The following is a 14,169-nucleotide window of genomic DNA, read 5'->3' on the forward strand; positions in this document are numbered from 1 at the left end:
TATATGATCTAGTGACTTAATGTCAGTTGAATATGATATTTATATATTTCAAAAATGTATTTAAATTGAATTAAATAACACTAATATGCTTTAAACTAAACTAAAGGAAAATATTATACTAAGGATTTATTTTTTCTTTTTTGCAAGTAAATTTTTACTTATTTAGATACATAAGTAAATCACATTCTAATTCATTATAGAGTCCATTTCAATGTTTTTAATTTTGGGCCCTTTTTGGTGGTGCAGTGGGTTAAAGTGCAGCACTCTAAATCTACCTATAACCATTGCAGCATGAGTTTGATCCCTGGCCAGGAGCTGACCCTCATGGAGCAATAGACCCCTACTGTCTCATCCACTGCTCCCTTCAGCAGTGTGTTACAGTCAATCTGCCTGTTCTATTACCCACTCAATCTCTGGTGAATCCTCTCAACCTCTCAACCCCCATCTCTGGCCTGCACCAGAGTTCTAGTATGCATAAATAAATAAATCTTAAAAAAAAAAAAATAGCGGTCTTTGTTGGTGGCTTAGCAGGTTGGAGCACTGAATGACAAAGCTAAGACAAGCTATGGCCATTTCAGTGTGAGTTTGATCCCTGCCTCAGAGATGATCCTCAAGGTACAGCAGCCCTCTCCTATCTCATCTACTGCTCCTTCAGTAGTATACTTCATCAATCTGCTTATTCTACTGCCCACTCTGTTTCTGGCAAATCCTCTCACTGCCCCTATTCCTCTGGACTATACCCCATTTCTGTATACATAAATAAATAAAAAATCTTTTAAAAACTATGTTTTCACTTTCTTTACATATTGTTTCTGTTAGGGTATGGTAAAAAAGTGCCCCACTCTATCTGGGTTCTTTTAAGGTTAGACAGTTGAAGAAATTAGTAGATGAATTAGTAGTAGAAAAGACCAAAATTTAATTACATGTATGCCAAATTTACATGGTTGTAAATATTTAATTGCTGGGCAATGGATTTTATCCACATTTACCTCGGTCATAAATAGCGGAAGTGATTCAGACGACAGAGATGATGAGGTGATGAACTTATCCTTACTTTAAAATTAAGATATGGTTCTCAATTAGAAAAACTATGCTCTGAGATAAAAATACAACTGTACAATGCTACCTATACTACAGTCTTCTATTTTGATTTAATTTCTTAAAATGAGAATTGTTTATTTTTTTAAAGATTTACTTATTTATTCGTACAGAACTGGGGTACAGGCCAGAGATGCGGAGGGTGAGAGGATTCACCAGAGACAGAGTGGGGTGCAAAGCAGGCAGATGGAGGAAGTACACTGCTGAGGGGAGCAGCAGGGGGTTGGGGGGGCCAGGAGTGGTCTGCCTCGACAAGTGGATCTCCTCCAGGGCAGGCGGGATGGAACTCATCCGGAAGTAGCTTAAGCTTCTTTGTGCTGTGTTTTAACCCTTTGCACCACCAGGGAGGGCCCAGTCTTCTATTTCATAGAAAAGGGGGGCAGTGATCACCTATTTAAGTAGGAAAAGGAAAAAATGACTGAGACAAGGAGGAATCTTTTCTCAATCTATGAGATCTTCATTAATCTTAACATAAATAATTTTCCTATCCACACAACTGTTTCAGTTTATAAATTATCTCTAGGCAAATAGAACCAAGAATGACTGTTATCATTATAACAAGAGTTTCTCAAGACAGCCAAATAGTATCTTGAATAAAATATGTTTCACTTAATTTCCAGGCTTGAAACAATTCTCATTTTAATAAATTAAATCAAAGTGATTGGCTAATGGTTTAATATGTATTGTGTGTGTGTGTGTGAGTGTGTGTGTGTATATATATATATATATGAATGGAGTTAGAATAGTAAAATGGATATCTTAACATATAAATAAATCAATAAGTTAATACAGTTAACAAATGAATTTGAATTTAACCTTTGCTGAAATGTGTAATTTCCCTTAATATTTTATCATATTTACTAAAAGCTAGAAAGGTCTGATAAATTTTTGAGCATTTTGAGTTCTAAAGTTTAGGAATTTGAAAATTCATCATTACTTATCCTTTTTCTTATACTTTATTTGAAAAATGACATTAAGGATTCCTCAGAAATATGATGGAGAATCATACCCCTAACAGTGTCAGATAGATTTTTCTCAATATGTCCAGAGGAGGTGTCTTCCATTAAGTGCTATCTTGACTTCAGTAACAAATGTCAATTGAAGCCTAGGGATCTGCAGGATGTATGTTACTATTACTTAAAGAACACAGATCATGTTGAGTTAAAATAAATAAGGGCTCTAGAATCTCAGAATTATTTTTCATATCTCAGTCCAATTGAAAGAATCAATTGAAGAGTCAATTTCTGCTCCCATTTTTTAATAACCCAAACCAAACCAAAAAACTTTGGGACATATAATTCAGGTCTACATATATCATTATTTCCTCTTTCTCAAGAAACTTACTTTTTTTAATTTCAGTGATAGATGAAGTCATCACCCTCTTATGTGAAGTACATCTGTACTATAACCTTGATGTCTCAGGTCTATTAACAAAGGAGATATAGTCCTAGTTCACCTCATTTTATTTTATAATTTATAGCCCTGTAAATTTTTCATGTGAATGTTATTAATGCTATTAAATTGATTTCTCATTGTTAACCCTTATCATGCTTTTTCTTATTAAATTCAATATAAGAACCCAGAAAGGTGGAGAAATTTCCCTGCACAACAATATGTGCCATTTTATACATTATTTAATCTTAAAATAGGAGTAGAATAGTTCAAAAATTACACAAAGCTGAAGTTAAGATATTATGCTATTTTAAGAGCATAATTATTTTTTCTATTTATTTGAAGCCTTGTAAAAGCATTATTTTTGATGTTGAAGTGTTTTCAACACTACTTCATTTGCAATATTGTGTATACAATAATAAAGTATAGACCTCCCTGCTGGCACAGAAGTTAAACTCTTAGTGTTATCTAGTTTTTGCCAACCACTGTGGCATGAGTTCCATCCCTAAACAGGAGTCTAACACACATTATTCAGCAGACATCTCTTCTCCTACTCCTTACTCTGACTCAGGTGAATCCTCTCACCTTCTACAACTCTGGACTACACTCCATTTCTTGTATACATACATAAATATATAAAATTTAATCTTAAAAAACAGTAACAAAGTGTATATGTATGTAGTCATATATATGTGTGTATATGTTTGTGTACACGTGTGTGTATATATATATATATATATATACACATATATATGTAGCGAGAGAGAGGGAGAGAGGGGCTACAAGTTGGTGGTGTTGGAGATCATGAATGTGTGTGTGTGTGTATGTGTATATATATATTTTCTTTGTAATATATATATATAATATTTCCTTTGTAAATGTAGTTTTTAGAAGTTCATTAATTTGACAAAAATCAAAAAATATGAAAATAATTTGGACTATGTGGGGAGGAATATAGATGAAAAAAATTTGTGAAATATGTATAATTTTGAAACTAGATGATCAAAATGAGAAATTTATTACATGGTTTGCTCTATTTTATATAGTTACTGTTACCTGCAATTAGCTATTTTATAGCTGTCTTGCCAAAAATTAGCTCATATCACTTTCTCCATTCATATTTAATTATTTTTTGAGGTAAGTGTACAGATGTAGGTACAAGATGCAAGGAAATAAATTTTCTATTCCCAGGTCTGGCACAGGAGATATTAAACAAATTTGATGAATCTTGGACAGCATATCTGCTGCCACAAGTTTATTGAACAGTTGTTTTTATTAATAATGTACCCTTATTTAGGCATTTTAGACTTATATTTTTAAAGCTTATCAATTCCAACAGTCATTAAAAAAAAAATGAAGTTACATTCCCTAAGGCCAGGTCAGTTTAAACTGGAGCTTTGGGTTTATGCATGTGCATAGCCCCTATGAGTTGCTTACCCAGGAAATATATATTCATGATCTGAAAGATCAACAAGCTGAAGCTTTCCCCCCCCCCCCACAATTAGTAGTAATAACTGGACAACATTTGAATGGACAAGTGCACTTTATCCAAATATTTTTTTCAACCAATAAAGGTTTAATTCCTTTATTTTTTAATGTCAGTCCTAAAGCATACACACACACACACACACACATACATACACATACACAAACACAAACACACACACACATATATATTCTAAGTGGCACCTTGAAGAGCCTCTCCTGCCCAGTGAGGTTCCTCCATAATTCTCATTTCTTAACTTTGATCAGTTTATGCAGAATCCTAGCCTTTCCTCACCAGTATTCATGTTGCCTTCTTTTCAGTCTTGACTGTAAAATTCTTAGACATGGGAGCAAGAACCCTTAAACTATTGCTGAGATTCACAACTAGTAAGGAAATGGAAGTTGCTGTTATGCTCCATCTTAATCCATAAACACTGTGACAAATCTGCAATAATGTTACTGAAGTTTTCTCTTGGTACATCATCTTGTTCTAATTACAGCCCAATTATTGATTAAGAGAAATGAGTTATTTTTTCAGACAGATTTTCATTCTAGTTCATCACTAAGATTGAATTTTGTCAGTTGAGCAACACCCAGTGGAAGCACTGCCAATTACAGCAACCCTGTCCCTGGCACAGGCAACAAAGTACACACAGTAGAAACCTTACCAACATTAAAATATTACTTGTGAGCGCTCCAGCAAACACTCCAAAGATATCAACATGTTTTCAGCTAATTCTAGAAAGAACCCTCATTTATAGCCAAAATAGCAGACCCCAATACACAGGATCACATTCCTTTTATATAATATACAAGAGATCAGTTCTCCCACTTATACAGTCTATCTACTAGAAAGTGGAGATTCTACATCTAAATATTTAGAAAGCAAATGAGAAGATAAAAAAAAAAAAAAATGCAGGGCCCTCCCTAGTGGCTCAGAGGGTTAAAGCACTGCATTAAGAAGCTTAAGCCACTTCCTCACGAGTTCGATCCCCGCCTGCCCCGAGGAGATCCACATGGCGAGGCAGACCTTTCCTGACCCGCCCACTGCTCCCCTCAGCAGTGTACTTCATCGATCTGCCTATTCTGCTCCCCACTCTGTCCCTGGTGAATCCTCTCACCCTCTGCATCTCTGGTCTGTACCCCAATTCTGTGTGAATAAAAAAAAAACATGCAATATATTGATTGGAATACTCTAACATAGAGGGAAAACAAATCTTCAAAAGTCATCACAAATAATATGGAAGCTCTATTCTTAGGAGATAAAATTTGAAATTCCATTATAAAGAAATGAAAATAGAGAAAGCACAAAGAAGTCCACTGAATACATAAAAGAAGACTCAGGAAAAACAAATGCATGTCTCAAAAAGTAAAATTAATGTACAAAAGTTTGAAACTGAAGCTTTCAATAAGGAATTAATGGAGATGCGTGATGCAAAATTATCAATAGAGAAGCTAATTTTTTTCTGGAGAAAGCTATGGAAGTAGATAAAACAAATTGAAGATTATGCCAGTGGCCTTGAAAATGGCAAAGTGTACTTTTTATGTGTATATATATAATCCAGGTAGAAGAAGAAATAAAAATATGAAGAAAAAAAATGTAATATTTTGGGAATGATCCAATTCCACAAGAAAAGGCAACATAAGAATAATGGATATGCCAGAGATAAGAAAGAGAGAGAAGAAAAGAAAAAAAATATACTAGAGGAAATTTTCCCAAACCCAGACAAAAGTAAAATATGTCTCTAATAATTAAAAAAAAAAGTAACTAAAAAATAATACCCACACCAAACACACAGTATTGAAGCTTCTAAGAATATTCAAGGCAACAAAAGAATATTGATTGAAGGTGTTAAGAAGGAAGAAGCAGATAATCTACAATGGAACCCAAATCAGGCTAACATTGGACCTCTCTGAAGAGACACTACAGACAAGAAGGGAATAGAATGGCCTAATCAAAATATTTAAAAAGAAAAATTACAGTCTAGATACGCCATCAAAAATCCCTCCTTCAAACATGAAGGAGAAAGTTTTTTCAAACAAAATCTGAAAAAAGTTTGCAAATATTAAACCCCTCTTCATGTTGAAAGGAGCCCTTGGATCTAAATGGCAGATGTGTGTGCATAGAAAATTGTAAAAGGAAATAGAACTACAAATATAAGGACAAAATGGAAGCATCCGATTTTGCTATGTCAATAATGATCTAAATGTTAGTGGATTGAACAAAACAATTAAAAGACACTATCTGACAAAGTTAGAAAACAGAATTAAATTTTCTATTGTCTTTAAAAAATATACCTGAGCTCTAAATACAATATAGACTGATAATAGGATTGAAAAACAATTCTATAAGTGGACCTAATAGAAGGCAGGACAACAAATACTTTTATCAGAAAAATATGTATTTCCATCTAGAAAATATGGTAAAAGACCAGGTTAGGCTATATGACCATGAAGGGAAAAACAGGTTAGTAAGAAATCATACTTATGAGGGAGAAGTTATCAAAAATGGAGGAGTGAGTATGTAAAACAACTACTATCAAATCTGAAAACAGATTTTGGTAGTGACATTTTCATGGCAGGGAAATTCAACATTCTACACACACGAGTGGAAAAATCAATCAGACAGAAAATAAAAACACAAAGTTCTTATGTACAAAGAATTATACTACATACTTTTAACAGACAATTATAGGACATTATACCCCAAAGTGTTGAAGTGTTGACATATTTTTATCACATGCACAAGGGTGGGGCATTATCCAGGGTAAACTACATATTGGCTTACATAATTCTTGAAGATTGAAATCATACCTATCATGTTCACTGAACATAAATTTATTGATATATGAATAAGCAGAAAATCCTCTAATGCATGGAGAATGTACAACTTACTACTTACTGAGTTACTATTTGTTTAATGAGAAAATCAAGGGAGAAATAAAATATTATCTAGTGACAAATAAAAATGAGGCTATGACATTCAGAACTTATTGAACACAATAAAGTCACGCTATGTGGGAAGAATATAATAGTAGAGTACTAATAAAAAAGACAAGAAAAATGTGCAATCATTAATACTACCTCTTACTTCACAGAAGTAGATAACGTAGAACAAATCCAAAACCAGAAGAAGAAAGTAAATAATACAAATTAGAGCAAAAATAAATGAAAGAGAGTTCATAAAAGACAGACCAAATGGTTAAGAAAACAAAATGCCAAATCTTTAGGAAAAGATAACAAATAAAATAGACAAATGACTGCCTAGGGTCATAAAAAAGGAGAGAACATTCAAGTCAATAGGGACTGGGATGAAAGAGGAGAATTTACAACAGCCATGGCAGACATTCAGAGAATAATAAGAAATTAATATTAGTTTGTATATGCTAATAAGTAAAATAACCAAGAATAAGCGGCAAATTTTACTAGTAAACAACCGTATGAGACTGAATATAGAATAAATAGAAAATCTGATCAGATAAAGCACTTTGTTTTCTTCCTTATTTATTTTTTTAAAGGTTTATTTATTCATACAGAACTGGGGTACAGGCCAGAGATGCGGAGGGTGAGAGTATTCACCAGAGACAGAGTGGGGTGCAGAACAGGCAGATCCACGAAGTACACTGCTGAGGGGAGCAGTGGGCGGGTCAGAAGAGGTCTGCCACGCCATGTGGTCTCCTCCAGGGCAGGCAGGAATAGAACTCATGCGGAAGTGGCTTAAGCTTCTTTGTGCAGTGCTTTAATCCGCTGCGCCACCAGGGAGGGCCTCTTCCTTATTTTTTTAAAATTAATTTTTAATGAAAATTTAGAGCTCTTTATGATACAAAGTACTGATCTTTTGTGTTCTCATCATAAACAAAAATCAACTCAAAATGGATAAATTATTTGTATATAAATACTTTGACCAAACCATAAAATACATAGAAAAGGCAAAAGGTCAAGATAATTTGTATTTTGAGAGGTATCTTTGTGAATTAATCTCTAGCAACAAGGAAATCAAGAGATATCAATGATTAGGTATACTTTAAACTAAAATATTTCTACACTACAACATAAATTATCACTAGAAGAAAATGTCATCTACTGATGAGATAACATATTTTCATGTCATACATATGACAACAACTGATAGCTAATATCTACCAAGAACCCAACAAAATGAATACAAATATCAATCCCAAATAAGATTGCTAGAAGTTCTCAATAGGCACGTCTCCAAAAAAGAGACATATAGATAGACAACAGAAATATAAGAAAATGATCACTAGCACTTATCAGGTTAATGCAAATCAAAACCAAAACAAGTATCACCTCACAACTGAAAAAAACTTGTAACAAAAAGAGCAAAAATAACAAATTCTGCTTAGGATGTGGGGTAAAAAGAATTCTCATACAATGTTCATAGGCATGTAGATTGTTCTAACCTTTATGGAAAACAGTATGGAGGTTTCTTAAAAGATTAAAAATGGATATTCCATTTAGGCAATTTCATTCTTATATATTTACCAGAAGAATATATGTACCCTAACTCAACTGGATACATAGACTCTCATTTCATTGCAGTACTATTTACTGTGACTGAAACAAATATAGATAAGTGAATCAGGAAGATGTGGTATATATATATGCCTTAGAATATTATTCAGCTATCACACACACACAAAATAAATCAGCTGCTTATTACAGCTGGATAGTTAAAGCTGAAGGGGATTTTGCTAAGCAAGATAAGTTAGACTGGAAAATGAATGGATGATGTCATTTACATGCAGAATATAGAGAAGCCATACACCAGGTCAGATAAAACCAAGTTAAGAACTATCCCCAGAAAGTACTGATGGGGAGGATAAAAGGAAGAGGTTAGAACAGTATGAAGGAAACACAATAGACCATGATGGTGGACTGTGGGTGAGGTGTGTTAACAAAACCAAAAAGGGGTATGCTATAATTCCAAAATATAAACTGATGAAAACCATTGTTCCCTCAATTAAAAAAATCAGTTAAAAAATAAAATTATGTAATGAAATTCACATTGAGACATTATTAAAACAGAAAAAAATATGTCTAAACTTTGTTACTTTCATGACAACACTCATGTATAACTTGTCTGATGGGGCATTATTGGTCTTCTAAAATTTTCAAAAGTATAAATATATCTCCTGCTGTTCATTTAATGTGGTCTTTCATATAATTATCCTTTGACAGTTATTAGTTCTGTTTCACTTCTGTTGAGGTCAGGGCAAAGCAAGTTAACATATGTCACTATGTGCAGAATTTCTAACAGTAGAATCTTGATTTCAAAAGCAAATCAAAATTATGCCCTAGGGAGCAGCAACTAGAGTGAGTAGATTTTTCACAACATTGACTACGTCCTCAACAATGGAACACAGGTTCCAACAAGCATGAGTAACAGCTGACACTATAGCAAAACCAGACTTGGGCTCTGCAGGAACCAGACACTAAAAACCACAGTGGCTTAAAAGAGTCCCTGGTGTGTTGTTATAGACAATAGAGACTAACAGCTTGTAATATCCTCATTATCTTCAAAATAAAACAAGTTGTTAAGTATACCAAAGAAATTCAGTTTTCCAAAGAAATTGTAGAACAGAACATCTTTATTTCACTCAAGCAATTGCAATACTCACCATTAAAAAAAAAAAATCTAGGGCTACTACTCAAACATTTCTGGTAATATACTAATTACTTTAAATATCTAATTTCTAGATGATTCCATTGACACACTTTAAAACATATTAGATGACCTGATTGTACAAAAAGCTCCCTAAGACTTAAGTCTTACAAAACTTTTTTAACTTGGATATAAATGTTAAATCTATCAGCATTTATTTATATTTTAAAATGCACTTTTAACTCTACAATTTCCAATCTAGAACTACACTGCAGATTTTAATGATGTTATTTGCATATATAAATGCTTTATCTGCAGTGCAGATGTTAAATGTTAGAGATGTTAAATGCTTCAGCCTATTTTTTCCTGTAAAAATAAGTATTTTCTAATACTGAAGTTTTTTGGGGTGTGTGTAGATATTTAGAGAAAAACAATGTATGCATTTTCTGATTCATTATTAACAACTTTCCATTTACCCAGCATATAATCCAATATAGTGCATGGTTTTATCATTTTTATTTATAGAATAATTACCTCACTCGAACTATAGTCTAGTTAAATATGAATTTGCCAATATTGCTTTTTTACTTAAGGTTAATAAAATATTTTCCTGTGAATTAAATTTTAAATTTATATTTAGTGCTTCTTGACTCACAAAACTTGTCTCATTTAGTAATTTTAAAAGCTGTATTGCTGAATTACTAGAAATGGATATGAAATATAAACCGTTAAGTAAAGTACACATGGTATATGGAACTGCTTTTATTAAACACCAGTTCTTTATAGTTTGAAAGTAATTGATATAATGACATTCATAGATATGAAAAATATGGATATCGTGTGCTCAACTTAATTTATCTAATAAATTTATTTTTATTTACACTTTCTTTGAAACTTGCTTAATTTTATCAATTATAAAAACCATTAACTAAAATTACTACTAGATAAACAGTTGATATAAATAAATCATACATATCATATTTATCTTGACATAGTATAATTTTTTAGAATATTAGAATTTCACTCATCTTCAGTTTTATTAAAAATTAAACAATAGAAGAAATATTTACTTCATTATCTTAAAAACAAATTTTGTGGCCCTCACTGGTGGCGCAGCAGGTTAAAGCACAGCACTAAGAAGCTAAAGCTACTTCAACATGAATATTATCCTACCTGGTAGCTGACCCACTTGGTGCAGCAGACCCCTTCTGACCCACCTGATTATCCCCTCAGCAGTGTACTTCATTGATCTGCCTGTTCTGCTCCCCAGTCTGTCTCTAGTGAATCCTATCACCACCCCTGCACCTCTGGCCTGTGCCCCAGTTCTGTGTGTAAAAATAAATTCTAAATAAATAAATAAATAAATTTTGGTCTTATCAAAATGTAGATGAGCAGCATTTGTTAAAGAGGTTACTAGAGGTTACTAGTGTTCTTTCTAGGATATCCTGTATCACAGGCAGTCCAGGGGACACCTAGGCTGCTGTTGACTTGAGGAGATGACTATCTACATGGTATTCTTAGGCTAGCTCTCCCTGTGATTAAATCACATACTTTGATGATGCAAATGTCTCCTGATGTATGATCATCATGCCCCCTTCTTGTTCCTTGTAAAACCTTGTCCCCTATTCCAACCCTACCCTGTGGATTTTACTCCTCATACCATCATCCCATGATCAGCTTTTACTTGCCTGTATGTTTTCAATACATGACACAAGAACTTCTGCTCAAGCAACAGTCTTGCCCTGCAAACCTGTTCCATGGACTACTATGATCTTCATCACAATCTTGCCACAAATTTGCAACAAAGTTCCTGTTACAAAAATAGCCACCTGCAAAAAAGGTAATTATGTTATATAGGCCCTCCCTGGTGGTGCAAAGGGTTAGGATGCAGCATTTGTAAACTAGCTGTAGCCGTTTCAGTGAGCATTTGATATCCTGCCCAGGAGGTGATCACATGGCACAACAAACCACTCTTGTCTTGCCCGCTGCTCCCCTCAGCAGTATACTTTGTTGATCTGCCTGTTCTGCTCCACTCTCTGCCTGTGGTAAATTTTCTCACTGCCACTACACCTCTGGCCTGTACTCCAGTTCTGTATACATAAATAAAATAAATTAAAAAAATAATATTTTTACATATATATTTTGAGGAAGATTTGGAGATCATCCTTATATCAAGGATAAGAGATATATTAAATGTTACATTGAAGAGACATTATAACTGCTTCACTATTTGCTTCCTACAACTACACTCAATATCACTTTTGATGGTGTACTCAATTAAAAAATCTTTCTGATAGTATCACTCTGATACTAACTTCTGCATAATATTTATATGTCTTACAGAATATAGAGCACTTCAGTTTTCCCCAAAACTAATTCTTAGAGATTTAATACCACTGATATTTACATATTGTATGCTATTATCATAATATAATAAGCTATTTTCATATCTTCATACCATTTTGTAGGATGAGTCACAAAAGGACATTCACTTAGAGACCCACAAGAGGCAAAAGAGAGTCATATTAAATGCAATGACTGAGTTTGTGAAAATTTAAAATTTTCAGAGTCCCTATTCTAAAGGATTTACATTCAATATGTCACATATTGGATTCTGGAAAATGCTTTGGTATCCATTGGCACAGGATCCAGTACAGGTCTACAGGCAACACAGGGTTGTATGTCTCTGAAAATAAGAAAGTTTAATTGTTCTATTTTTTTTAATTTACTGATCATTATCTCCATGCCTTTCTCTCTGTTCCACACCATTAGTTAAGGAAGATTGGAACAATTACAAAAGAAAACCCAGAATATTTGAAAATATTCTGTTTTTCCATGTTACAGAAGATTTCTGTGTTACAGGTCTGTGACTGATAAGGTGTCTTCATGCATGTTTCAGGGACAAAGTCTTTTTTGAGCTTGTTTTATCATCCACATGCATAAAATACATTTTTATGTTCCAATATGGTTGCTGGATTCCACCTAAAATATCCAGTGTTAGTTAGCAAAGGAACAAAAGAAGAAAGATACTCATATCATTTTTATGCAAGATAAACAGAAATAGTATAGAGCACAAATAGTATAGAGCACACTTGCTAAAATCTTATTAAATGTACTATGTTAATTATTTTATAGAGGAGGAAACTGAAGACTAGAGAAAGTAAGAGATTTTTCTAGAATTGTTTTCTAAATTAGGACTAGAGGCTTTACCTGAAGCTTTAAGTACATTTTATGTTTCAATGTTAAGAAAAATAACTTATTTATTTATTTTAAGATTTATTTATTTATGTATCCATACAAAACTGGGGCATAGGCCAGAGGTACAGGGGCAGTGAAAGGATTCACCAGAGACAGAGTGGGGAACAGAATGGGCAGATCTAAGAAGTACACTGCTAAGGGGAGCAGTGATGAGACAGGAGAGGTCTGTTGTGCCATGTGGTTCACCTCCAGGGCTAGGATCAAACTCACACTGAAGCTGCTATTGCAAGCTTTGCTCCACCCTAACTGGTTGTGCCAACAGGAAGGGCCAGAATAGTATTTTATAGCTTTGTGGAATTTGCCTCTTTCTGCATTTGTTCTCATTGCATCTAGAAAGAAATTGTTTCTGAGATACAAATTCTTTTTTGCTCCTTCCCCTTTGGGCATGCCAATTTGCCAAGCTACTGTTATCAGTTGTTACTGCATCTATGAATATTTACATTTTTTTCTACTAAACTAAAAGGAAGATTTGGAATCACAATGATAAAGGCATTTAAATGATGCCAGTAACGGTGTTGCACTATCTACATGTAAACCTCTTTATCAGAATATAGATGAGACATAAGTTTTATCTATAGGATTTATTAAACAGCATCAATGATGTCATGGAATATTCCTGAAGTTAGAAGTGTTTTCAAAGAGGAAATGATAAATCTAAGATCAGATCCAAGGTTGTACGGAAGTAAGATAGGGAAATTGTATCTTTAATTTCCATTCTGTCACTTAGTTCATTGAGCCATCTGGCTGCCTTAATTTCCACCCACGACTTGAAATATATGTTTATAGAAATAAATTTCAAACAGCAACTAAAGTAATATGAAAACTGCAAATAAAAAACATGTTATCCACAAATATGGAAGTCTGTGCTCTAAAAGTAATGATTACTCTGCTAACACTAGCTTCAGATGTTGTAGTTTATAACCTCATTGTAAACATACACATGTTCATGTATATATCATAGTTGCAACAAGTTCATTAATTTTTAAATCTCCTACCAGTGAACATACTGCTTGTTTTTCCTAGATGACGATTTTTCATTGTTCTTTCAATGAATATTTCATTAAATGAGATTTAAAAAGTCAATAGATCTACTTATACTTCTACATATATTTTTTTTAAATTCTCTTTTGAATCTGTATCTATGTATATATACATATAGATAGATGGATAGATGATAGATTCCTTTTGTATTGCAATGCCAAGTAGCTTTTGTAAAGTTAAAGTCACTTTTGTCATGTTTAGTTTTGAGAAAATGGACTTAAAATTTATTATTATTTTACCTCATTTTTGACTAAATTATTGGTGTAGAA

The sequence above is a fragment of the Condylura cristata genome, unplaced genomic scaffold, assembly GCF_000260355.1.
Source record: "Condylura cristata isolate star-nosed mole 26May11 unplaced genomic scaffold, ConCri1.0 scaffold00012, whole genome shotgun sequence".
Classification (NCBI taxonomy): domain Eukaryota; kingdom Metazoa; phylum Chordata; class Mammalia; order Eulipotyphla; family Talpidae; genus Condylura; species Condylura cristata.